Here is a 27,947-nt window from a genome sequence, read left to right as displayed (position 1 = left end):
TCCTAAGCATGTCGGTTCAACATAAAAGTAAACAGTCCTTTGGGGGAAAAGAAAACCCCAAAAACGCATTATGAGTTGGGTTACTCAGACGTCACCCTATCACTCACACTCCATTTACCCCATCTCTAACAAAATAAGGTGCAATTGCACTCAATGCACAAAAATCCAAAGTGAAACATAGAGTGAAGGAAACCTATGGTGCATATGCGCTGAAGACCTCTCAAGAATCAGGTGGGTCCAGTTTCCTGGAGCCCGCTAGATCAATACTAGGAACGCCATCAGTAGCGCCTCATCAACTAATGTAGCACCCTCAGTCGTGCTCAAACTGCCAAATGGGCCAACATCTAACTATTGGCACTCCTTCTTCTTTAGTCTGCGATTCTCATCAGCATCGGAAGTGTGGTCAGAGCATTGGCGGTTCCCAGCAGCACGGGAAGAATCTGGTGGTGGCATAGTATCGCCGAATAGAGCAGTCATCACCACCTTATCTTCTGGTACCGCAGCGGCAGACTTTGGCCCAGTCTTAATGGGGCCTAGCAGGGCTTTGATGCTTATCATGACCAACGACACTAACCTACAATACGAGTGTCTACAATCGTCGATAATATAATAACCCAACCAAGGGTTGGAGTCATATCCCAAGGGAGTGGTTTTGAGAATTAGTAGAAAAATAAAATTAAGTTCTAACTAGTTGTAGCTTAAGATATTAATGATTCAAAACATTGTAAATTAAAAGGGGTGACACAAAGGTGTCAAATATCAAATGGGGGCTTTGTCACAAGTAGTTTAAACAACATAAATAACAAGAAAATCAAGTATGGGTACAAGTTCTTGAGGTGTGACCGCAATACAAGTTGAGATAAATTGTTGGGTACATGGTTTCGATAAGAAATTTGCAAGATAATATTGACTAGGATAAGCTTTAGATGGAAATAAGTTCCCTCTCGGGCAACTCACCCCGTTTCAAATGCGTTCCTCTCAAACACTCATTTGTCGCATGAAGGCCAACCTATGCCTTACCCCACTCACTCTCTCGAGCTGAGTGTTATGATATGGGACTAGGGATCACCCTCTCGGGTAGAACCTCATGTTGACCCACTCCTTAGGTCATCAGTCTAGCAGTCTTGGTTTCGCGACCTCCCTCTCGGGCAAGCCGAAAACATATGGGTGGTTTTGTATTTGCAACTACAAACCCATTAAATTAAACCACAACCACTAGGTTAAATCACCATTAAAATACATCTAACCAATCAGCAAGAAAGACCCAACAATAATATCAACACATATTTGCTAAATCATACCCCAAGAATGGGGTTTTTAGCCACACATCAAGAAATAACAAAATACACCTAAAATGATACTAAAATCAAATGGGTATAAGAAATTAAACTTGATTTAAGCAAAGGAAGAAGAATGGAGAAGACCCACTTCCAACTTAGGGAAGATGAAATCCTTCTATCTTCAAGTCTCTCAAAAAAACCATCTCCAAACTTGAGAGAAAATATCTAAAAAGTACTATTCTATTGTGAAAATTAAAATAAATGTTCGACTCTTTAAAAATTAATAACAAGTTTAGTATTTATAGACTTCAGAAAATAGTGTTGGCGGATCTTTCGACGAGGTTAGTCGGAATCGCTGATTAACTCGGCGATTCGCCCTTTGGTGTAGTTCTTCGCCGTCTTGCACTAGCCTTCAGCATGATCATTCTCTGTGTCATTGGGCGACAGAGTACTACTTCACGGATTTATTTGTCAAAACGCCGACTGCTTTTTTCATCGTCTTTTTGATCCTGCTCCTTCAAGGCTTCGCATACTGGAACAAAGGGCAGAGTGCGCCCCTTCGGCGAATCGCCAAGTGTGATTGGCGATGCTCATGTTTCAGCTTCTTCGTTCTTTTCAGCCTCTTTGTTCCTGTTTGAGCCTAAGTGTCCATGCTTCCACTAAAACTTCAAATTCCTGAAACTTAAGAGTTTTCATTAGATATTGAGACAAAATAAACATTTGAGGACACTATTTCTATGAAAATAAATCCCTAAATGAGTCCAATTTGTGGAGTCATCAAGCATCAACATTAGTACAAAGGCTAGCCAACTCCGTCTAAAATGTGATCACATCGATGATAAGGACGGGCCTCTCTAGGACTCTCAACTCGAAAGCATCCAAGCGCTTATGAACGCCCTGAATCTTCCGATCCATCATCTGCTCCATCCTCGTCTTAGACTTCGCAATAGAACGCTGCATCCATGGCTTCATATGTTGCAGCAAAGTTGTCATCTGTCTTTTCAGCTTCTGGACTCGGGCTAGAGGAACAGCAGTGGACCCTAAAAAGGGAGTGGCTCGGGAGGACCTAGGGGCCTGACAAGTGGTCGGAGACGGTGGAGCCTGAGCATCTGTTGTAGGGGCCGGAATGGTTGTGTCATCAGTCTGCATCTGCTCTACATCCATAACTCGGTCATCACCCAAGGGTGTACAACAACCTATGGCTCTCTCCGTGGTGCAGCTAGGTTGGCATCATCTTGAATGAGGCCGATGTCCAAATTCTTGGTCGCATTAAAAGACTAGTCACAATGCCAAATGGGAACAGAAGCATCTCTGGAGAGCTGGAAAATGAGACACGGGAAGGGCAAGGTAGTGGTGGTCTTAAAGGCCCTCTCGTGGATCTCTGCTATCAAGATGCAATCAAATTCAATCTCCAAACCTGCTAGAATAGTTGCAATTATCACGGCCCGGTCCCATGTAACCACACTGTCCGCCTGAGTCAGGGACAATCTATTATAAACCAAAAACCAAAAGAACTTCACAGCAAAGCTCAGTGTAGCCTTCCTAATACCTAGGCTAGGAGTCTGAACCCACTCAGCAAGCTCCCGATCATCGGTAATATGACGAGCCAACCACCTCAACAGTGTCTCCCTCTGCTCGACATCCTTCTGAAATGCCCTATTTTAAATTATGTCCATTCGGTAGTCATACTCTACTGTATTGATAGGCAGAGTGTGGGATGGGCCATATAAGAACCTGCAAATAGTGACCTCATAGATTTCAACCGAGAAGCCCCACACCAATGTAGATTGAAATGGAGGTTCAGTTGTGGGTTTGGCCCATTTAGAGATGGAGTTTCTAATGGTGGCAGAATACAAATCATATAACTCTCTAGTCATCTCCTCGCTGTATTTCTCGGGGTTCTATGCCATCCACTCGCATCGGTGTCTCCAAAAGAGATCCTCAATAGCTGGGGCAGTGTGGAGGCTTCCTGCAAAGACCCTACACTCCTCAGTCACGATCTTGGCCATCCACCAGTGCTCATTCAACATGGTGCCATTCTCATATATCTGATGCTGGCCCAGGACACACCATTTGTTTGGCTCGTTGGATGCTCAAATCTGGTAGGAACCGGGCTATTCCTTGAGCTATCGGCATCTGCTGAAGCAGTAGTATTGCTGCTAGGACTAGAACCAGACTGCGACTCTAAGCCAGCTTGTGCTCTGATTTGTATGGCCCCCTCTTCAGACTAGGGGCAGTGACCTCGTCGGAGCTAACCTGTTGGGCTCTATTCCTAGTAGTGCAGGAGGGTAGTGGGAGAGACTCTGGTGGTAGGTGGTACGTACTCTGCATCACTGTCCTCATTGATCAAATGTCTGTAAGGGGCGACTGATTTGGACTTTCCCCCTCGTGCGTAAGTAGGAGCTTATTTGGGAGCCACGGTACATGTGGAAGCTTAGTTAGTACCTAAAGAACACAAAAGGACCTAGAAATAATTTTAGATCAAGATTTAGACCCAGACATAAACTAAAAAATTTCTCAGGGAGTAGCTAAACTGCGACCCATAGTGGGTACCTACGGTCCGTCGATGGAACGGCGGCCCTTGGATCCCTTTCGTAAGTCAGAGTACCCAAAGTTATGTCTATGATGTGGGAACCACGGATGTGTAGAACAGTTTGTCGATTGAACGATGGACCATGGTCCACACCGTGGATCTACACTTATGCAATTTGTCTGTGCCACTGGTCCATGGACCTTGACCTGTGATCCGTAGGTTGACCTACGGTCCGTGGGTTGAATTCGTGGGTCATTTCTTTGCCAGGTTATCCTCAACTTTTAGTCAATGCATAATTTCATCAAGTAATGACTCAATTTAAGTCTAAACATTCATTTCAACACATTATTCATATTTCTTCATCATTAGGTTCCAATTTACACACAGTTTAGCTTTTAATAAAACCAAAACAATGAAACCTTAAGTTAAAACTTCCTATTAGACCTTTTAGCCTATTCATTCGATTTAGATCTATCACATACTCATATTGTCATCCCAAGGGAAGTATATCAACTAATTTATTGTGAATTTAACACATAATCACTACCCAAAGTAAAGTTTCACATTGTGACTTCTTGATTAAATAATGAACAAGTGATTCAAAGTTCGGTTGAAATCTCTTACATTTCAAGTAAGCAAAGTAGATGAGTGTGTGATGCAACAACAATGCTCCTAAGACTGATTGCGACACCGAACCCAGATCGTGGCTGCTTTATGGAAATGGATAATTTGAAAGAAAATGGAGATTTGGGAGAAATGAATGGGTAATGATGGAAAGGGAGGATTATATGGGATTTTATTTGGAAGATTAATGGGTGATTTAGGGTGGATAAAACGGTTTCTAATGGTTGGAGTGAATGAATAGACGTGGGAAATAGTTTAAAAGTGAGGGGTTTTATTCTTTTGGGGTCCGAGTCGAGTCTTACAGAAACCCTAGTCTGGACCTACGAAACCCCGTCGACGGTCCGTGGGTCGACCTACGGTCCATCGATGGACTCCGTAGGTCATGCTGACACTTGGGAAAAAATATAGAATTTGCCTGGGATCTACGGACGCCATCCACGGTCCGTGGATTTACCAACGGACCGTCGATGCGGCCCGTAGACCACTGCATAGCTATTTTCTGTAGATTTTGTTTTCGTCCCTTCACACGTAGTAACCATTAGGACTCTCTTTTTACATTTTTTGGACACTTTTTAGACACGGACCCTATTCTATATCTAGCCAACACTAACACATAAAAATAAACACCTATCTTAAGAGCTACAAAAATAAAAAAAGAAAGAAGAAAACTCCTAAATCGAAAAGAAAATCTTATAGTTGACTAGATTGTACATCTTGGGTTGCCTCCCAAGAAGCACTTAATTAAACGTTGCGTCATGACGCAGACACCTTCATTACTTAGACTTTATCAAGGTGCCAAGCCTCTATCACTGCATTGTCACTCTCAGAATTTCCCATGTAGCTTTTTGTCCTCCGTTGGTCAGCCTTGAACCTTGTCCCCTTCCTTTTCTCGAGCTCAACCGCTCCATGTGGGGACACTTGGGTCACTCTAAATGGTCCGATCCACTTGGACTTGAATCTGCCCGGAAACCAGCACAATCTTGAGTTAAATAACAATACCAGATCACCGGGAGCAAATTTGCGCTTTTCAATCTTTTGATCATGGTGTTGTTTCTCCTTGCACATGGTTGCACCTAACTTCTCCTTACTAGATGCTCCCAAATCTTGTCCCAAAATGTGACTCACCATAAATACCAATTTAAGATCACTTTCCTACTTCATAGACTTACAGATGTTAAAGGTCACCTCCTCTTTATTCAGTCGGACCTTCATATGCCCTCTTTCCATATTGACTAAGGCACTCCCAGTAGCGAGGAATGGTCTCCCTAATATGATGGGGACCTCAAAGTCAACCTCACAATCAAGTATCACAAAATCCGCTGAAAAAATAAATGACCCCACTTTCACAAGGACATCTAGGAGCACTCCAATGAGCCTCTTCATAGTTTTATCAGCCATAAGTAAATGTATGGAAGTAAGTTTTGGCGCTCCTAAACCCAACTTCTTATAAATCGACAATGGCATCAAATTAATGTTGGCACCCAAATCACACAAAGCCTTCGCAAAGTACATCTTACCGATGGTGCAAGGAATAGTGAAAGCTCCAAGATCCTCTTTCTTTTGCACCAGTGACCTCGTAGAAATGGCACTACAATGCTGCAACCTCTCATCATTCTCAAAACTGACAGCCCTCTTTTTGGTCAACAAGTCCTTCATGAACTTTTCATACCTAGGTATTTGCTCCAAAGCTTCTATCAACGGGAGATTGATGGGAAGTTGTTTCAACATAGTTATGAAACTGCTGTATTTTCCTTCTTCGGTCTTTCTCACTAATCTCTGTGGGAAGAGAGGTGGAGGTCTAGGCATGGGAACAACTATCTAAGTCAACTCAACTTCCTTTTATGTAGCATCTTTCGTCTCTCCAGTAACCTCAATCTCATCTGCATCTTTTTCTACCACTCTTTCAACCTCAGATGGCATGGGGGATCTATAGTTTGTTTTCCTCTGTGAGTTGTGATTGCCATACAATACCCATCATTTTTCAGATTTTGGATAGTGTTGCTAGGAAGTATGCCAGGTTGGCATGGATTCACAGTGGCGGATAACTGACTAAACTGCTTCTCAAGTTGCTTGATCGACACTGCATGGGTATCAACTTTTTGACCAATCCCGAACAGCTCAGTATGCATCTCTCTCACGTTTTCTTCAATTGCATCAAACCTCTTAATCATCTTCTGCATCATATCCTCAATGCGAGTCATACTACTACCAGCTTCACTATTACTAGATTCTCTACCAGGTGGAACATAGGGCCCGGCTCGATCATTTATGTTGCCATAGTTGTTCCTGTTGTGGTTGTTATCACAATTGTAGTTCCCATCCCAGACATAGTTCCGACATTGGTTTCCTTGACCTTGGCGCCACTTATCCGAGTTGGAACCTTGGGCGTTGGTTTGGAAACCTCCCGTATGATCAATAACCAAATATGCATCCTCCTCATAGTAACATTCCTCAACTAGTGGTGGTGGAGTTCTAGTTAGATAGTTTGCCGCATTTACCTTTTCTGCACTTCCACTCACATGTTTTAGTAGCAAACCCAATTATGTCCTCATTTGAGCCATCTTTTCATGAATATCATCATTGGCTTGACTAGGTGCGGTTTGGACTGCAACCAATATTCGCCTTTCTAGTGCTCCATGCCTTATTATTCCTGGAAATCTTCTCACATTTTTCAGCGATCTCGTCAAAAGTGCACTCACCATATGATCTCCCGTAATAGTATCTAGCACAGCTTCTCCATTGTCATTCTGTCCTCTTTAGAAGTACTCTTTTAGTGACTCATCATCTATCCGGTGATTCGGAACACTTTTTATTAATGCAGTGAACCTATACCATGAACTGCTTACAGACTCTCCAGGCAGTGCTACGAAGTTATTCAGTTTATCCTTGTGATTCAGCTTCTTAGACACCGTAAAATACTTCGCCATGAACACCCTATACAATTGGTCTCAAGTATGAATCGAATTGTATGGAACTCAGAAAACCAAACTGCAGCATCACCAGTCAATGACAGAGGGAAGACTCTCAAACCTATGATATTCATATCCAATTATGGTTGTTCCACACAACTGTTGCAGACACTTCTCAACTTAGCCATATGACCATATGGATCTTTCGAAGCTAGACAAGAAAACAACCCTTTTGCTGTGAGCATTTGCATCAGACTGATGGTTACCACAAATGTATGCCCTCAAGGTAGAGGAGGAAGAACAATAGGCCCTTCTGATTCAACTGTATTGAACTCCACCCTGTAGTTATCGCGCAACCTAGGTACTGGCGGATTATTTATCCTCTTTGCATCTCCTATTAGATTACCACCATGAACCTGAGCGGCCACATTAACAAACCTAGGAGGCTGCAATTCAACCCGATCACCTAGATTCTCTCCAATTCGATTTTTGTGAACCACTTGATTATTCATTTTTCACAAAGTTTTGCTCAACTCTAGATCGTAGGGGGTCAATGGTTCTCCTCAACTCTGTGTACTTGGCATACACTAGAGTAGAAACCTATAGAAAAAAAACAAAAGAAAACGTAAAATCAGTAACTTGACTAAACTTCAGTAATGTAGTTAAACTTAATCTAAAAGTCGTATTCCCCGGCAGTAGCACCAAAACTTGATACGCTCAAATTACACCTCTGTTAAAAAAGCATAAGCGATCGTTGTCAAATAAAGAACCCAACTTCTAGGTTGGGGTCTATCTCACGAGGAAAATGGTTCAAACTTAAACTTAAATCACTGTTATATCCGTTTAGTCAAATTATATCCAAGAAAAGTAAATAGAAGGGGTTTTTGTAAGCAAGTAACAGATTGTTGATTAAGTAACAAGTAAGCAAGATTCAAACTTTGAGCTATCAAGATGAGAAAGAAACTAGGGTATGTATGCTCCCTATAAGCTTTTAACACAGTAATCCTAACAATAGTAATCCTTTCCTAGTGTTTAATATGCAAAGTAGGTAAGTTGGATATCCCTAAGTGATTGGTCCTTCAAATAGGGAATTTCATTGCGCACCTTGGTCCGGCTACAACTGTATACTTTACTAACCCTTACCTTTTACCACAGATTAGTCATCACATCAATGTATGGTTTAGTTTTCACCCTCATTCCAATTGACATTAGACTATTAGATAGCATCCTAAATATATGTTGTTTAATCCTTTTCTTGTTCATTACCCCCTTGGTCTGGCAAGTAGGAACGAGGCGAGTTCTAACGCGTGCACTCATTAAAAAGATTTCTAAGCGAAAGAATTAACAATACATGCATAAACACTATTCAACAAATTACTTAATTATTATTCATACTTTGTTAATTACTCATGGTTCCCACAGCCCTAGTTGTGGATTTAGCTACTCAGCTTGAGAATTCACAATTCATAATGAGATAAGAAGAATTCATGAACTTACAAGTAGAATTGATGAAACTTGAAATCTTCTATTGAAATCTAAAGTGAAAATTGTATTAAACAAATTTCGGAAATCAAATTGCTAAAGTTTGCAAGTTAATTCCCAAAACACCACAAACTAAGAGTTTACAATAATGTCTTACTCACAAAAATGAGGTTTATAATTCCTATTTATAGAAAACAAATACTAAATAAAGCAGGAAACAAAATATGGAAATAACTAGCAGGACGCGGTTTCAAACGACGCTTTGACCTAAGGACCGTGGGTCAACATATGGTCCGTAGATCCCCTCCGTGGCTCAACACTTAGATAAATTCATCAAGTACTGGAACCTTCAACTCTCAGATCATCAATGACGGACGTGCAGGAAGGACCGTGGGTCGACCTATAGTCTGTCGTCTTGCTCCGTGGTTCCACACTTGTCAGACTTCCCTGATGTTCTACCTATGATGCCTCACCCACGGTTTGTGGACTAGACTACGGTCCATATTGGCACTCCGTGGTTTGAGTTACTGGAACTCAACTTCTAGGCCAAGACCTATGACTGCCCATCCACGGCCCGTCGTTGGACCTATAGTGTGTGGGTGGCTCTGTGGGTGGTCACTTCTGCAATTTTTAGCTCACATTTTCATCAACCACATCCAAGCCTATTTCTTGCAAACATTATACACAAAACATCAGTTCTAATCAAAAATAGCACAAGACACACACAAATTCTAAGTGAACCGCATCAAAAATACTGTAAACTTATGGTATATTAGAGATCAACGATGTCCTATCTATGAGCCTCAAGAAGATGAAAATCAAGAAGAACCCCAAAGTTAGGGAAAGTCTGCATCCAAAGATGACTTTGAACAGTCAATGTATGTCTAGATGTTCCTTATCGCATGAACCTAAACTGCAAGTTACAATATTTTTTAACACATGAGCCTAAACTGTAAGTTACAATGCTCCTCATCGCATGATCCTAAACTACAAGTTATAATGCTCGTAGATGCACGAGCCTAAATTGTTTGTCATAAAGCTCTTCAAATTTGAGTTAAATCTTCAATTTGAAATGCACCTTGAAGCACAAGCTTAAATTGTATAGCACAAAACTCTTTAAATTTGAGCTAAATATCTAAGTTTAAAAGTTCCCCAAATTTGAGCTAAATCTTTAAGTTGGAAAGCTCTTCAAATTAAAGCTAAACCTTCATATCATAAACCTCTTTAAATTTAAGTTAAAACATCAAGTTGAAATGCTCCTTGAAACACAAGCTTCAACTGTATGTCACAAAGCTCTTCAAAATTGAGTTAAATATTCAAGCTGAAATTCTCCTTGAAATACGAGTTTAAAATGTATGTCGCAAAACTCTTCAAATTTAAGTTAAATCTCTAAGTTGGAAAGCTTTTTAAATTTAGCTAAACCTTCAAGCTAAAATTCTCTTTAAGGTACGAACCTAAACTATATATCACTCCTGATCTCACAGAGGTACATAGGTGCTTAGAACCATATTCTAAGTTTAGTTGCATGAGTGTCAAAAAATTAGATGTGTCTAACTTGATTTTCCACATGAAACTTAAAGCTACAAGTAATCTCTCATCAAACGTCAAAATTGCACAAAATGAGGGTGACTCGCTGGGGAAAAGCCACTAAGAAATATCAACTTTTCCAATAAAAGTTGAAGTTTCCAAATTTAGCCAAGTATGAAAGTTGAAGTCTTTAGATTCTTAAATCAACAAGTTTCTTTCTTCAAATCCTCCAGGTATGTAAGTTGAAGTCTTCAAATCCTTCAAGTCTGCAAGTTAAAGTTTTCAAATCCTCCAAATATGCAAGTTTAAGTTGTCGAATGCTTTAAGTCTGCAAGTTGAAGTCTTCAAATCCTCCAAGTTTGCAAGTTGAATTATTCAAATCCTCTAAGTCTCTAAGTTGAAGTCTTCGAAACCCCCCAAGTCTGCAAGTTTAAGTCTTTAAGTCCTCCAAATATGCAAGTTGACGTCTTCAAATTCATTAAGTATGCAAGTTGAAGTCTTCAAATCCTTCAAGTATGAAAGTTCAAACCTTCAAATTTATCAAGTCTGCAAGTTGAAGTCTTTAAATCTTCCAAGGATGCAAGTTGAAGTCTTCAAAATCTTCAAGTATGCAAGTTGAAGTTTTCAAATCCTTAAAGTCTATAAGTTGAAGTCTTCAAAATCTTCAAGTCTTCAATAAAGTCTTTAAATCCTCCAAATATGCAAGTTGAAGTCTTCAAATTCTTCAAGTATGCGAGTTGAAATCTTCAAATCCTCCAAGTTTGAAATTTGACATTTTTAGATCCACCAAATATTCAAGTTGAAGTCTTCAAATTGTTTCGTCAATGCAAGTTGAAGTCTTCAAATACTCCAAGTATGTAAGTTATTAAATTTTCTTGCCTTAAGGTGGATCAAATTATCGCTTTGCAACTTAAGCTGGCCTTTTTGTTGATTTATCCTCAGAAGGATCTTTAAATTTACATGTCTTAAGGTGGACTAAATTGTCCCTTTTCACCTTAAGTTGGTTGTTTCACGGATTTATCCTTAAAAAAGATCTTTAAATTTTTGTGCCTTAAGGTGGATAAAATTATCCCTTTACACATTAAGCTGGCCTTTTCACGGATTTATCCTTAATAAGATCTCTTAATTTACATGCCTTAAGGTGGAAAAAATTTGTCCCTTTGCACCCTTAAGCTGGTCTTTTTACAAATTTATCCTTAAAATGATCTTCAAATTTTCATGTTTTAAGGTGGACAAAATTTATTGTTTCACACCTTATGCTTAAATATTCGGGTTCTCATAAATCCTTAAATTTGTGATCTCAAGGTGAGAACGTTAAACACAGCCCTTCACACCTTATTCTCAAGTATTTGAGATCTCATATATCACAATTTTTTTATCTCAAGGAGGGGATGTTAACACCCCTTCACATCTTATGCTCAAGTATTTGCGATTTCATATAATCACAAATTTGTGATCTCAAGGCAGGAACATTAAACATATTTGTTCATACCTCAAGATCAAATTTTGTTACGATAAAACTCTCTATTGCGTAGCCTCCACAAAATATAAATATTGATTCAATTTATCTAAAAAAAACACAAAGAAAACACAAGTAAATGAGAGATTATTACTCCTCAAGACGTTTGACACTTGGAAACCATGCTAAGCTAACTAGGTTAGAGTTGAGACAATATTTTTTTGGTGATAATGAAGCCCTTAAAGTATAGTTTCAAGAGATCACAACCTTTTTTGGTGATGACGTTTGATGTGCCACAAAATCTTGGCATATTTGATGCTTGAAAACTAAGGATTAATACAAGAATCGAGTGTATTTATGTGGATATGATGTGTTTCGTAGTGTTTGTATAGGCAAAACATGTGGACATGGAAGAAGAAAGAAAAGAAAAAAATGCAGAGTGAAAGTGAATGGAACCAAGTGAAGATCACGGGCACCTTCACGGGTCGTGAAGATCGTGACTGATCGTGATAGGGCTCGTGAATTAGAACCAGTGAGAAGGCATGGAAGAATTAAATTTTGGTGGACCAAGTAAAGACCACGGACGCCTTCACGGGTCGTAGTCCTCATAATGGTCCTTGGTAGTGTCCATACAGTTGAACAAGTGAAGAGACCTTGAGAAGCAGAAGATTGATTTGGCCAAGTAAAGACTACGGGCACCTATACGGACCGTGGTTAGTGTCACGAACCGTGGTGACGTCTGTGACAAGATTCCAGTGTGCAAGCCTTGAAGAACCCACTTTTAAGAGTTCAAGTACAGACCACGGAGGGCTTCACGGACCGTGAAACCCTTGGCGGATCGTCACCGTGTCCGTGGAGTTGTGCGATAGTTCAGTCCTACTTCGAGTAGGACATATTTTAGACATTATATTTTGAATTAATTAGGTCATTTTTTGGTTTTTATCTCATCATATCTAGAATGAGCGACTAAGTTTCAAATATTCTTAGCTTTGGTTTTGGACGATTAACATCGAATCAAGTTTGAAAGTTGGATTTTTGGTTTTGAATTATCAAGTGCTTATCGATTTTGCATATTTTCATAAGTACTTTCTTATCATGTTTTCATTATATCATTTTGTATGTTTACATGAAATAATGATTGTCTAACTACCACAACTGGGATTGTGGGATATATGACGTAAATCTAAGTGTAATTTTGTAAGACGAGTAGAAGGCGATTTATATTTGCAAATCATAGTTTAGTTTTCGTTATTCATGTATTCTAATGAGTGCACGCATTAGAAGTAGCTTGTAATTGTCATTTCTTTGAGAGAAAAGTGATAGTTGGGAAAAAAGCTGAATTAACCTGATGAAATGGAGTCAAAGTTCGAGTTTGAGAGAAAAGAACTTTAACACCATCGTAGGCAAGGGTAAAACTTGCTAACACTCTAGGACCGAGAGGACTTGAGTGAAAGTTATCCAATTAGACTGAGAAGTGTTAGATATATCTAACTCACCTGTATTTTGCATAGGTGAATTGCGTGAAACTCATTTACGGAAAAACAGTAGATGCAACGTTATGGGGAACACAGTCCAAGTTTCATTTAATTATCAAAACAACTCCAAAATCAAAACTCTGTTAATTGTTAAACTAGATCTTATTTAACAACCTTAGTTACTAGAGCTTTACAGCTAAACCCATTTTGCATTTTGTAATTGTTTTCTCTTTAGGAAATAATAACAACATTTGGGTAAACGTGACAGTGAAACAATTTCTGTAAAAAAATTCTCTGTGAGATCGACCTCAAGTCACGTTGAGTTCTATAAATTGACTTCGACCATTTATACCTCTTAATTGAGGTGTATGTTTGGACCTATCAAATTTTGGCGCCGCTGTCAAGGAATTTCAATTCAGAAGTGTTTTACTTGCTTTTATTCAAAGCGTAGTTATATTTCCTAACTTTACGTCTTGTTCTTTGTATGTGTCTCTTATATGTGAGTTCTACTGTGAATGCAAAACACTAGAAGTAAGGGAGCTCCATTGATTCTTTAAGACCTGGAACTTTGAAAGACTATTCGTAAAATGGTAAATGCTCAGGAACTTGAGGCACAAAGGCAACGATTGGGACTTGAAGCTGAGGCCGCTACAAGAGGTGCTCAACAGAATGTTTTGAACAACCCGCCTGGGGTGGTGGATGAACAACCAGGAGTGGAAGAAATAGCTTCTCCCTACCGCCAACCACTAGCTCTAAGGGGTCGAGCACAACATCCAGCTCACATAATGTACGAAAAGGATAACTTAATGACGAAGTTGGAGCCACTGAAGCCATAGTATTACCTGTACTACCTCCAATTGTAAAATTCACTATCACTAGCACCATGATTTAGTTGTTTAATTTGAAAGGTATGTTCAGAGGTGTAGCTGGCGATGATGCGAATCAACATTTAATGAACTTCGTGGCTATATGCAAATCACAGGAAATTCATGGGGTGAGTCTGACAGCCATGAGGTTAAGGCTATTCCCATTCTCTCTCACTAGGAAGGATACAAATTGGCTGCATGATATGTCGGGTGACTCAGTTAGACCCTGGAATGACTTGAAGGAAGCTTTCTTGAAACGATTCTATCATGAATCGAAAGAGTTGCATATGAAAGACGAAATAAGTGCACACAAGCAACTACCAGGGGAAGCAATGCATGATACATAGTGGAGATTCAGCCAAAAGCTGAAAAAGTGTCCACACAATGGTCTCACTGAGAGACATTTGAAATAGGACTTCTATAGATCACTTAATTATATTACTAAGCATGTTGTTAATGCAGTTTGTGGTGGATCATTCATGAGGAAGCCTTTTGCTGAAATCATGCAGCTAATGGATAAAGTAGCCAAGAACATTAGAGCATGGCACACCAGAGATGCTAAAGTGGAATATTTGGGAGTCACTTTTGAGCTATCAGTTGAGCAAAGGACAAGAGAGGAAGAAAGGGATTAGGATATGGCTCATATCAAACTTAGATGGACTTACTCACAAAGCACATCATGGCAGGTTCTGAGAAGGTGAATGTTGTAGGGACCCCAAACAGGTATGAAGATCAGGAAATTGATCTAAATGAAGAATATAAATACTTGGGCAACCAAAGAGGTTTCCGAAATTATAACTCAAGAAACCAAGGTTATAATTCTGGAAATACAGGTCGGAACTATTTCAGGGAAGGATAGTATGACAAACCAGCAAATAGAGAGTAGGGAAACTGGCAGAAAAAAGATGGTTATAAAAATGATCGCAATGGTGTGTATATGCCCCCAGGCAATAGAGACCGTTCAAGTGGTAGTTCCAGCGGGTCTAAGCTGGAAGATATGTTGGATAAGGTGCTCTAAAAGGTTGAGTCAATTGATGTAGGGATGAAGGAGATGAAAGGTTATTTCTCCAGTATGAGTCAACTGGTAGACTTTCATACCACCTCTATTAAGCAAATTGAGCAACAGTTGGGGTAACATTCAGCATCACTGAACCAGAGGAAGAATGGGTCACTACCAAGTGACACTATTCAGAATCCCAAGAAGGACGGGCATTGCATGGCTATCACCTCCAGGAGTGGTAAGAATCTTAATGAACCAATTTCTGCAAGTACTGAGCATGAAAAGGGGTTGGAGTGAACTGGAAGAGAACAGGCTGAATCTGAACAGGTAGATGATGTGGAAGACGCGCAACCATTAGCAAAACCAGCAAGAGCGAAGGAAAAAGGAGTTGACGGAATGATGCCTTTACAGCAGATACCAAGACCACCTCCTCCGTCCCCTCAATGGCTTAAAAAAAGCTAAAGATGGGAAATTTTCTAAGTTCATAACCATGCTGAGACAGCTGTCAGTGAACATTCCATTGGTGGAAGCCCTAGAGCAGATCCCAAGATATGCTAAGTTCATGAAGGACTTGGTCACGAAGAAAAGAGCTGTAAGTTTTGATTTTACTCACAACGTTATCACTGCAGTGCTATTGCTACCAGATCTCTGGTACAGAAGAAGGAGGATTCAGGTGCATTCACCATACCGTGCACCATTGAATCAATTGAATTTGCAAAGGCCTTGTGTGACTTAGGGGCCAGTATAAACTTGATGTCGCTGGCCATATACAAGCAACAGGGGTTGGGAGTTCCAAAACCCATAGCAATGAGGTTGATGATGGCAGATAGATTGGTGAAGTGACTTGTAGGCATCTTATGTGATGTGATTGTAAAGGTGGACAATTTCATCTTTCCGGAAGACTTCGTGATCTTGGTTTTCGAAGTGGATTTTGAGGTTCCCATAATTTTGGGAAGAACATTTCTGGCCAGATGACGAGCATTGGTAGATGTTGAGAGTGGAGAACTAAAATTCAGACTCAACAAGAAAGGAGGTAAGGTTTAAAATTTGCAGGTCAATGAAACAACCACAAGACATGAATGTGATGTCTGCAATAGAGGCCTTTGATGAAGAGAGATGGGAGCGACTATTGAGGAGAGGCTAGCTGTCGAAACATTAGCAACCGTTGCTGAGGTATGTATTTTTTGAGGACTAACAACATTTTGCCTGTGATCTTGGCTGTAGATTTGAATGATGAACATGTATAAGTTATGATCAAAGTGCTGATAAGGTATAAAAGGGAAATTGGGCGGACCGTTGCTGACATCATTGGGATACCTCCGAGTATATGGACTTATAAGATCCAACTTGAGGAGGACTGCAGCCCAAGCATTGCGCACCAGATGAGGTTAAATCCACCAATGCAAGAGGTGGTCAAAAAGAGATCATCAAGTGGTTAGATGTTGGGGTTGTGTACCCCATTTTTGATAGTCATTGGGTCAGCCCAATGCAATATGTGCCTAAAAAAGGTGGTATGACAATGGCCGCCAATGCAAAGAATGAGCTGATCTCGCAAAGACCAATCACTGGATGGCGAGTGTGCATGGACTACAGAAAGCTGAATAAGTGGACCTTGAAGGATCACTTCCCAATCTCATTGATAGATCCGATGCTTGACAAGTTGGCTGGAAAAGGGTGGTACTGTTTCTTAGATGGATACTCTGCGTACAATCAGATATGAATTGCTCCTAATGATTAGGAAAATACCAATTTTACATGTCCTTATGGCACCTTTGCATTTAAACGCCTGACATTTGGACTATGTAATGCACCAACAATTTTCGAGAGGTGTATGATGTCCATCTTCTTGGATATGGTGGAGGAAAATCTAGAGGTATTCATGATGACTTTTCAGTGGTAGGTGATACTTTTGATGATTATTTGTTCAATCTTAGCAGGGCTTTACAGAGATGCGAGGAGTCCAATCTAGTGTTGAACTGGGAGAAGTGCCATTTCATGGTCAAGGAAGGTATAGTCCTCGGTCATAAGGTGTCACAAAAGGGATTAGAGGTTGACAAAGCCAAAGTTGAGGTGATTGAAAATTTTTCTCCACCTATCTGTGTGAAGGGTGTTCGAAGTTTTTTAGGGCATGCCGAATTTTATAGGCGATTCATCAAGGACTTTTCAAAAATTGCACATCCCTTGTGCAAGCTTTTGGAGAATGAGATGAATTTTGCTTTTGATAAGGCATGCCTAAAAGCTTTTAAATGCTTGAAGGAGAAGCTGATTTCTGCTCCAGTGATCATTGGCCCAGATTGGGCTGAACCATTTGAGGTAATGTGCGACGCTAGTTGTACTGCCTTAGGAGTTGTATTGGGGTAGAAGCGCAACAAGATGTTCCATCTAATCTACTATGCTAGCAAGTCACTAAATGGAGCACAGAAAAACTACACAGTCACTGAACAGGAACTACTGGTTGTGTTTTATGCCTTTGAGAAATTCAGAGCCTACTTGTTGGGTACTAAAGTGATAGTCCACACGGATCATGCAGCTCTGAGATATCTCATGGCAAAGAAAGATGCCAAGCCAAGGTTGATCAGATGGGTGTTGCTGCTTCAGGAGTTTGATTTTGAGGTTAATGATAGGAGATCTTGTGAAAATCAGGTGGATGATCACATGTCTAGGTTGGATGTTGAAAAGAAATAGAAACTTGAGCTAGAAATCAATGATTCGTTCTCGGATGAGTAGGTATTAGCTGCCACTCTTGATCTTATTCCTCTGTTTGCTGATTTTGCTAACTTTCTTGTTAGTGATTTGATGCCTGAGGGGTTGACATTTCAGCAAAAGAAGAGGTTCATGTATGATGTATGTAAGTATTTTTGGGATGAATCTTATTTGTATAGGGTGTGTGATGATAATATCATCAGGCGATGCATCCCTGAGGCTGAGATGCTACATATTTTAGAGGCCTGTCACTCCTCTCCAGTGGATGGCCATCATGGAGGTGCTCGGACAGCCCACAAGGTACTTTAGAGTGGGTACTACTGGCCTACAATTCATTAGAATGCAATGGATATAGTGAACAATTGTGATGTATGTCAACGCAGGGAGCCATATCTCGGCGCCACGAGCTCCCCATGATGCCTATTCTGGAGGTGGAGCTATTTGATGTGTGGGGAGTTGCTTTCATGGGCCCATTTGTGAGCTCATATGGGAAAAGGTATATACTTTTGGCAGTGGACTATGTGTCTAAATGGGTTGAGGCAATTGTTCTGCCTGAGAATGATGGAAAGAATGTTGCTGGGTTTCTGAAGAAGAATATCTTCTCAAGATTTGGCACACCCAAAGCTATTATCAGTGATGGAAGTTACCATTTTTGCAATAAGGTATTCAGTGCTCTTCTGGCCAAATATGGGGTTAAATAGCACAAGGTGGCCACACCTTATCACCCGCAGACCAATGGCCAAGTACATGTATCAAATAGGGAAATAAAGGCTATTCTGGAAAAAATAGTGAATTCCAACACGACAGATTGGGTTACAAAGTTAGATGATGCTCTATGGGCATATCAGACAACTTTCTAAATGCCTAGTGGTATGTCTCCATATCAGTTGGTGTTTGGAAAGACATGTAATTTACCAGTTGAGCTTGAGCATAAGGCACTCTGGGCTTTAAAGAAGCTGAACCTTAGTTGGGGTGAAACTGTAAACCTGAGATTGGATCAAATCAATGAGATGGATGAGTTTCACTTGAGAGCATATGAGAGGTATGCACTGTACAAGGAGAGGATGAAGTTGTATCATGATAAGTATATTGAGAAAAGAACCTTCACTCCTGGTTAATTGGTGTTACTTTTCAACTCCAGACATCATCTGTTTCCAACAAAGTTGAGATCCAAATGGTCTGGACCTTTTAAGGTAACTCAGGTGTTCCCATAGGGTTCTATTGAGCTTGAGATTGACAAGGGTGAGAGGTTCAAGGAAAATGGTCAGCGAATCAAGGCATACTTGGGTGTTCCAAAAGAAGTGAAAATAGTGGAGGAATTTAAGCTTGATGAAGTCTGAGTAAGCAAGTAGCCTGCGTCGCGCCGCGACATTAAATTGTTCGTTGCTTGGGAGGAAACCCAAGACTGTAATTGTAATAGGTAGTTTATATTTTATCATTTTTCTTCTTTGTTTTATGCAGTCACTGGGTATTGACGTGTGCAGGAATGATTTGGACTAAGAATTGCAGAACTAGTGCAGGAAGCCCTTCACGGGAAGTCCCACGGGATGTGGTGCCCTTCACGGTTTATCACAAGCACCTACTTAATACGGGAGCTACTAGAAAGTGGTTCACGGAAGGGTTCACGGTCTGTTAGACTTTGTACGGACCGTCTAGCCTCTCGTAAACCTCAGGTAAGTTTTACCTTGTCAAGTCATGTTCACGGACCCCTACACGGACCGTGGTGCCCTTTACGGGCCACTTCACAGTCCGTCGTCCTTAACCCAGAATCACTGAAATTCGACCCGACCCACGCTTTTTGAAAGATAAAAATGAAACGTATATATTGCTCTTTAAGCGCCAAGGGTCAGATCTTTTCTTCACTTTATCTCTTCCATAACAGTTATCCCTTGTATAAAAAGGTTTTTCAACATCCATAAGTTCCAATTTCATCAAAGAATTTGAAACCCTAGTTCTAAGGATCAAGAAATTAAAGCAACAGTCTAGTCTCTCTTTTTGGGCGAAGTTTTACTCTAATTCCAAGTAAGTTCTTCTAACACTTGTTATAAGTTTGATCTTATCGAAAAACAAGTCAAATTTACTTTGATTTAATCAAATTTACCATGATTATGTGATGAACTATCTTTGTTGATATTGAATTGTTGTGGGTTAGTTTGAATTGGGTAATATTTATGGTTCTTGTGTGTGGGTATGATGAAGTTGGGAGAAATTTGCATTGAGTGTAGATATGAGTGTGTGTTTGAGTCCCATTTGTAAGCAAAGAGTATATTTGTATGTTTTACTGATAAAATATGGTGTAATTGTTGAACTTGTATGATTACTCTCATGTGCATGTGGGTATGTTCACATTAGGCATAGATTGTGCTAGATTTAAGAGAGATTGATAAATGTGGTGGATTGGTTGGACTCATGTGATAATACGTCTCGTAACTATATGATTGGGTGATGAAATTGAGTGAATTGGGCATATGTGTTTTTGGAAGAAGAGGAACACTGAAAAAGGGTCAACTGTAAGTCCATGATGGGCTTCACGGACCGTGGGATCAACTATGGGACGTGAAACCCCTCGTGGACCACACTTAGCAAAAGAGGGTTACACTGGCTAGGATCACGATGGTCTTCACGGACCTTGGTTCACTCCACGGACCTTGAAGCCATCTGTGATCCATTCCAGTAAGTTGTCCCATATATTCAGTACACTAACTTGTGTTCACGGGCACCTAGACGGACTGTGGTACCCACCACGACCCCCCTTGGCTCCCATATAAAAAACATAATATTATTTTTGTTTTTGTTCTTTTAATTCTGTTTTTGCATTTCCATTCTGTGGCCTTTCCCAATGATAGATTGGGTGACGACATTCTTAAGGCAAGGCATCACGTTGTAATTACACAGGGGAAGTCTGAGTACCTGATAGTGTGTCATTTTACTGATTTGCGTACTAATGGGTTTTTGGTACTTCTCAGGTACTATGGCTCCCCGAAGAAAAAACGCAGCCCCACATTCCTCACCTACTGCTTCTCAATCAGAAGGTGATTACGCTTCGACACTGTCTTCTTTCACAATTTTTTTGTTTTGTTTTCGTTTTATACTGTGATGAAAGGTTTATTATCAATATTAACAAAAGATGGTGGTAGATGAGATTCTTTATATAACAATATACCAAATTTCATAGCATTATTCTATATAAGTCTATACCAATTTCATACCAAAAGTAAACACTAGTTCATACTAGATTCATACCAAAAGAATATCAATTTCAAAACAATTGTAACTAGTAATTATGTTTTGTTATATAAATAGTACCAAATGCATACAAGATTTTTTCCTAATATTTATGCTAATTTCATACCAGAAGTAAACATTGATTCATACCAGATTTATTCCAAAGGAATACCAATTTCAAAACAATTGCAACTAGTAATTGTGTTTTGTTATATAAATAGTATATCAAATGCATACAGTTTTTTGTCATTATCTATAACAATTTCATACTAACAGTAAACACTGTTTAATACAAGATTCATACCAAAAGGAATTCTTTATAATTTTATTTTAAAATATCGAATTAAGTAATTTAATTTAATTTTGAAATTAGTCAAATAAACTTTCGAAAAACTAACGTGTTTATGATGTATCCCCTAATAGCGTATGATATATATGAATGCATTATTAGTATACTATTGATATTCCCAATAGTACAATTAATTTAATTGCAGAATTCAAAACTGTTGAATTCTACCATCATGGGTTCCTGTGAAAGCATTCCGGTTGTTCGGGCATATGAAGATGATTATGATTATGATTATGATGATGATGATAGTAATTGTGTTTATGATGATGATGATTATGAATATGATTATGACGATGAAGTGCATTGGGGAATATATCATATTAGTTTTTGAATATCTAAATTTTTATTTTAAAATATCGAATTAAGTAATTTAATTTAATTTTGAAATTAGTCAAATAAACTTTCGAAAAACTAACGTGTTTATGATGTATCCCCTAATAGCGTATGATATATATGAATTATTAGTATACTATTGATATTCCCAATAGTACAATTAATTTAATTACAGAATTCAAAACTGTTGAATTCTACCATCATGGGTTCCTGTGAAAGCATTCCGGTTGTTCGGGCATATGAAGATGATTATGATTATGATTATGATGATGATGATAGTAATTGTGTTTATGATGATGATGATGATTATGAATATGATTATGACGATGAAGTGCATTGGGGAATATATCATATATGAATATGTAGTTCCATTGAAAGGAAGATGGAAAATTCATGTTTTCATATATCGACTTTTGTTTTTGAATTGGTGTTAAATTATACGATGGTTAGTCCTACTAATTAGCTCTTTATTTAGCAATCTTGTTCTTGAATCTGTTTAGTGTGGTCAAATTAGGACATTTCAAGATTTGAAGTTGAAATTTTGTTTGAAAAAACAATTTGAATGGAAAAGCTTGGCACAAAATGAATTCATTTCTTTTTCTTATATTGATGCATGTTGTTTACTTACTAGCTTGTGTTTTACTTGAATTTTCACTTTTTTTATAGTTATGTCGTTTCCAAATATTTTATGGATATTACTAAGGTTACACTTATTTAATTTTGGGACGGATGGAGTACGTAGTTGTATTTTAATCTCCAAATAGACCATTTTCGGTGAAATTTTTTATGTAACGACATGATTCCATCATTAGGAAAAAGTCAATGGGGAAAGAATTTGGGCCAAAATTATTTTTAGTAGTAACATGAGAATTCCTAGCCTAGTCCAGATTTGGACAAAATCTGAGTCAGTGAGGTCTAGGGAAATCAAGTAATGAATGAGAGATCTAATTATGAATTTTATCACATGAGTATATAAATAAGACATTAAGAAATCCGTACGACTTTACGGAATCGAATTTGGGCAAGTAGAACTCCCGAAACTGACCTTAGCGTGATTGGGTAGTTTTTGAATGTCATGAGTTAAAGGTGTGTTGTGAAATGGGGGTTTAAAACTCTAATTCCGACGTTCTGTCTCTGCGCAAGCCGCCGGGGCGGGGTCGCTGTGGTGGGACGGGGTCCGCTATAGCGGGCTAGTTGCGACTTCAGTCGGAATTAAACCCCAAAAACATTATTATTCTGCAACTTTCATCCTTGAGTGCTAAGAAACGAACCAGGGCAAGTTCTTGACAGTTTTCAACCGCTTCTAGCACTAAAGGTAAGGTTTTTACTCCCATAATCCGTTTTTTGATCCGTATAACTTAGATTTATGGGTGATTATCATTGGGGAAGGATTTTGACCTGAAACTAATGGTGGAAAAAGCCTTAAGTTAGGTATTGGGATCTTGGGTTTGGCCTAGGGTTGATGATTTTGATTGTAATCCAGGTAATTAGGCCTCGTTTATTGATCCTTGCATTAATTTGTTATTTTTAGACCCCGAACAAGCGGAAAGAATCCGAAAAGGGAAGATTCAAGTGCCTTAGGGGGATTCAAGCTTGTTTTCGAGGTAGGTGATGGTTTGATTTCATGTTTGTATGATGTATGTGGGTATTTGCTTCATTTTAATGCATATATGTATTTGAACGTAGCACAATTGATCAAACCTAATGTAAATGTGTATGAATGAATGATTGTATGCCATGAATCAACACTTGATTGTATGATTATGAGAATGTACATTATGATTATGATTGTAGTATGATGATTGGATCGGGTGTCACATTCCAGCACACTAACTAGGATCGGGTGTCACATTCCAGCACACTAACTAGGATCGGGTGCCACGTTTCAGCGCATATATTGGATCATGTGTCACATTTCGGTACACTAATTGGGATCGGGTGTCACGTTCCGACACATTAACTGTTTGGGTATAGGTTCCATGAGAGGGCCATTGAATTGTCATATTTACTGTTTTTGAGAATGTGAAATTGTACATTGCTCATGAAATGATAATCTATGTGTATATAGATTTTGTACATGTCATGTTTACTATGTTGTGACTGCTTATCTATGTTTCGCTTACTGGATTGGCCATGTGATCCTACCAGTACACCGTAGTTGTGTACTGATACTGCACTTGCTCGTTCTTTATTGAGTGGGCATCTTCAAGCGGCTACGGTCAAACCTTATCTAGGAGATATCTGATCGAGACCGGATTCAAGGGTGAGCCAGTTCTTTCAGGCTGTCATGGATCCTTCGTTTTTGTTTAGTCCATTTTGTTCGGACTTAGAGATTGCTTTAGTAGTTATTTGTGTTGGTTGGGGTTGTACCCCCTTTTCTTAGACTGGTTGAACTTTAGATGTTTTGGTACAATGACTTTCAGGTTCTAGGGGTTATTTCCGCATTAGTTGTTAGATGTTAGTTGAACTCCCCGAGTTTATGGAAACTTCGTATTATTTATTTAGTTATTTAAACCTGCTTCCGTAGATTTAAATGTTTAGCTTTTGGTTAACTTGCTTGGTTGGGTTGTAGTAATGGTTCTCCCACCGGAGGGTTAGTGTGGGTGTCAATCACGACGATCTGGGTCGTGACATTTTAAAATAAAAATAGATGAATTTTTATTTCTTTTACTCATAAAAGGTTTTCAATGGTGTTACAAGATCAGAATAAGTTTATAAAGTTGTTTAATTCAAGAGACATGTCAAATAAATACATAGTTTTATTTGCTTGGACAAATATAAGTACAATTAAGCTTTATATATATACATCTGAACTCTTGTGGGGAATGATTTTAACTCCATGTTATGGACGAAGCATATAAAGTTGAACATGAGAGTGAACATAAGTTGGTGAAATTGTGAACATGTAACTTTGTAGAATCATCGTAAGACTAATTTTTGCTTCAATCATTGCAAAGTTCAAACCTAAACAAGTTCGAGGTCCATAGACAAACGGAAAAAATGCTACTGGATTGTTGTTTGTAGCTTTAACAACCCCTTTAGAAAATCAATCTGGTTTGAAAACATGAACATCTTATCCCATATTTTACGATCATGTTGAACTGCTAATGGTGGTATGTATCAGCATTTTAGGTGGTAAAAGTTACCTTACCTAGCTCAACTTTCCTTTTGATGAATGGTATTGGAGGGTACAATCTTAGAGATTCATCAAGAATCATGTTCATCTACATTAATCAAAGAATATTGAAAATTGTTACGTAATTGAATAGAAGTACCAAAACTGATAATACACGATTGATCCTTAATGCTTACAATTTTCAGTCTTGATAGGCCATCTGCATTAGGAACTTTCTAGCCAAATGATTCAACAACTTATTTTCTTGCTTTTTATTGCCACTCCCTGTTTGTAGAAAGTAAGAAGATTGTCCATCCGAGCAAAGAAGATGTTGTCTCCTGACCAGCAAAATAAAAGTTCTTGCACTCATCTAGGAGTTTTCCAAGGAAATCACTTCCAAAGTTATGCTTTTCACTAATCTTTTCCTCTTCTCTTTTCTTTATTATCCAAGTAATGTTGTCATGTATGCCCTAATCGAGTTTCTCTGACTCTATTTCATCACAGTTTTTTCAAATTTACTACACAAAATGTAACATTTAGAGCATTTTGGCTTAACTGAGAAAATGTATGAATGTCTCATGGAGGAAGGGACTTACCTGATGACCGGAGATCTAGTTTTGTGAGCATTTTTGGAAACTAGAAATGTCAACTTCATCAGCTTTTGAAATATGTTATTTCCTTCTAAGCAATTACTTCCAAAAGCAGTCTTGGAAATCATTTCTTATGTTAATAGCCTAAACTCTTCAAACACATCAATTTATTTATCTTCATAAATCTTCCAACGTTCGAGCATTGTCTCACAACCCATAATCATCACCGGAATCATACTCTGCAGTCACAAACGTTATCAGAAAAAAATTAGCACTACATGAAGCAGAGGAACTTCCTTAACAAAATATTGTACAAGAATTTTACTTTTAGGCTTTCTCCATGAAAAACATGGTTGGCTAGTTTCCTCATTTTTGCCCATTTTTCGCCTTTAGATGTCGGAAGCCCGTCTCCTAAAATCTTCTTGGGAAAGCCTTCAGATCCATTTTGGAATAATTGTTGTTTCTATTGCTCAATATTTCTTTTAGAAGTTCTAGTTCAGTCACTACTAGGTCAGGTTGCACTCCATACCAGTAGAGAAAATTTGCCCCTATAGTTATGTGACATCAGAAACTAAGACAATACAAACTAATTAAAACAAGAAAATGTGTTATAATCTTTTAAATTTATCATATAGTTTCTTCCAAGAAAATATATGAGGTAGAATTCTTGGAAATATGTCATATGATAAGTGATCCATGGCGTCGTTTATGGAGTCTTTTTTCATTTCCACAATCTCATTGAAGTTTCCATGTAGGAACTTGTAAGGAGGACCTTGTATACTTTAGCGAATGTCGTGGTGGATGCCCTTAGTCACCTATCGATGGGGAGTGTTGCCCATGTTGACGATAATAAGAAAGAACTGGTTCGAAATGTTCATAGGTTGGACGGATTGGGTGTTCGCTTTGTGGAAAGTTGACTTCTTGGGAAGATTACTTACCTATTGTAGAATTTGCTTATAATAGGATCTTTCATTCTTCTACTGGTAAGACTCCTTTTGAAGTTGTACATGGATTCAACCCCCTTACCCCCCCTTGATTTATAGCCTTTGCCTACTAATGATTTTGCTAATCTTGATGGTAAGAAGAAGGCTGATATGATGAAGAAAATTCATGAACAAACAAGGCTTGCAATTGAAAAGAAGAAAAAGGAAGTTACATTGCCAAGGAATAAGGGCAGAAAATATGTTGTTTTTAAACCTGGTGACTTGGTTTGGGTGCATATGAGAAAGGAAAGATTTCCTTTCAAAAGAAAAACCAAATTAGATCCTAGAGGAAGTGGGCCATACAAAGTCCTTGAAAGGAATGGAGACACTGCTTATAAACTTGATCTTCCTGGTGAGTTCCAAGTTAGTGCTACTTTTAATGTTTCTGATCTTTCCCATTTTGATGCAGATTTGAATTCGAGGACGAATTCTCTTCAAGAAAAGGAAAATGATAGCATCTAAGGAAGCTCTACTCCATTGAAGGACAAGGTGAAGCTTTAGAAAATCCAAGGAGGCCCATAACAAGATCTCAAACCAAGGAGTTCAATGATAAGCTCAATGGGCTTCAATCGCTGATCCAAAGGTTTCTTATTGGGGAAGAAGAGCTCAAGCTCAAGGGAGAGGAATTGTCCAAATGCTACAATTATTTGGTGAACCAAATTTAAACCCAAGATGAGGAATTTTAAGGTCCAATTTCGTGCAAATAAGGTCAAGAAGAGTCCAAGAATCAGCCACAACAAGAGTTGCTTTCTGCCCAAGTTTTGAGAGAAGACTAGTCAAACTTTTCAAGATTGTCAAGATTCTTTTCCTAGTTGGGATTTACCTTATTTCTTTATTTATATATAGGTTATTAATATTTTTCTTAATCTATTTATGGTCTCCTAAGTACCATTTAATGCTTTCCTAGAAGTTCAAAATTTGTTCCTAGTTAGGTTACTTTTTCCTTTCTAGAGTAGGATTCCTTGTAATTGTCTTTCTACGGTTTAGCTGACCTTTTAGGTTCTTATAAGGGGTCTTGGACGTTTTACCCCCTTCTCCTATAAATAGGAGTCCTTTTTATTCATTAAAGACAATTTAGATTGATATTAATAATATTTGAGAGAGTTCTTTGAACCTTTGTGACTTGTTCTTTGAGAATTTATCTTTAAACCTTTACTAGTTTCATAGTTTAAGGTATAAAGTAACTTCTTCTTGTGATATCTTTGGTTTCTTTTTGGTATTCTTTAGAAGGTGATTAGTTTCTACATACAAATTATTGTCTTTAGTTACTCATAAAGCGGTCAAGATCCGAATCTATCATTTTGATTCATTTTCTCAAGTAAAGGTGTTAGATTTCTTCCATAAATCTATACGTTGTTACTTGGATCTTTTCAAGACCTTAGAACATCTAATCCTTGGAAATTCGTGGATCTTTCCTTCGAATTTCCCATATCTTTAGTTAGTTTTTTTTGTTTCTTTTCTTTGTGATTCCGCATTCTAATATTTAATTCTCTA

General features: G+C 38.6%; 1 protein-coding gene and 1 pseudogene across 2 annotated transcripts in view; one reads left to right on the top strand and one right to left on the bottom strand.

Moving 5' to 3' along the window:
- Window positions 1-27,947, top strand: part of LOC125876926 (pre-mRNA-processing protein 40A-like) — a 1,068,087-nt gene that overhangs the window by 872,686 nt on the left and 167,454 nt on the right. The window lies entirely within an intron of this gene.
- Window positions 24,560-26,479, bottom strand: LOC125877513 (cytochrome P450 CYP749A22-like; annotated as a pseudogene).

The sequence above is a fragment of the Solanum stenotomum genome, chromosome 9 (assembly GCF_019186545.1).
Source record: "Solanum stenotomum isolate F172 chromosome 9, ASM1918654v1, whole genome shotgun sequence".
Classification (NCBI taxonomy): domain Eukaryota; kingdom Viridiplantae; phylum Streptophyta; class Magnoliopsida; order Solanales; family Solanaceae; genus Solanum; species Solanum stenotomum.
This window is presented reverse-complemented; position numbering and strand designations above follow the sequence as displayed.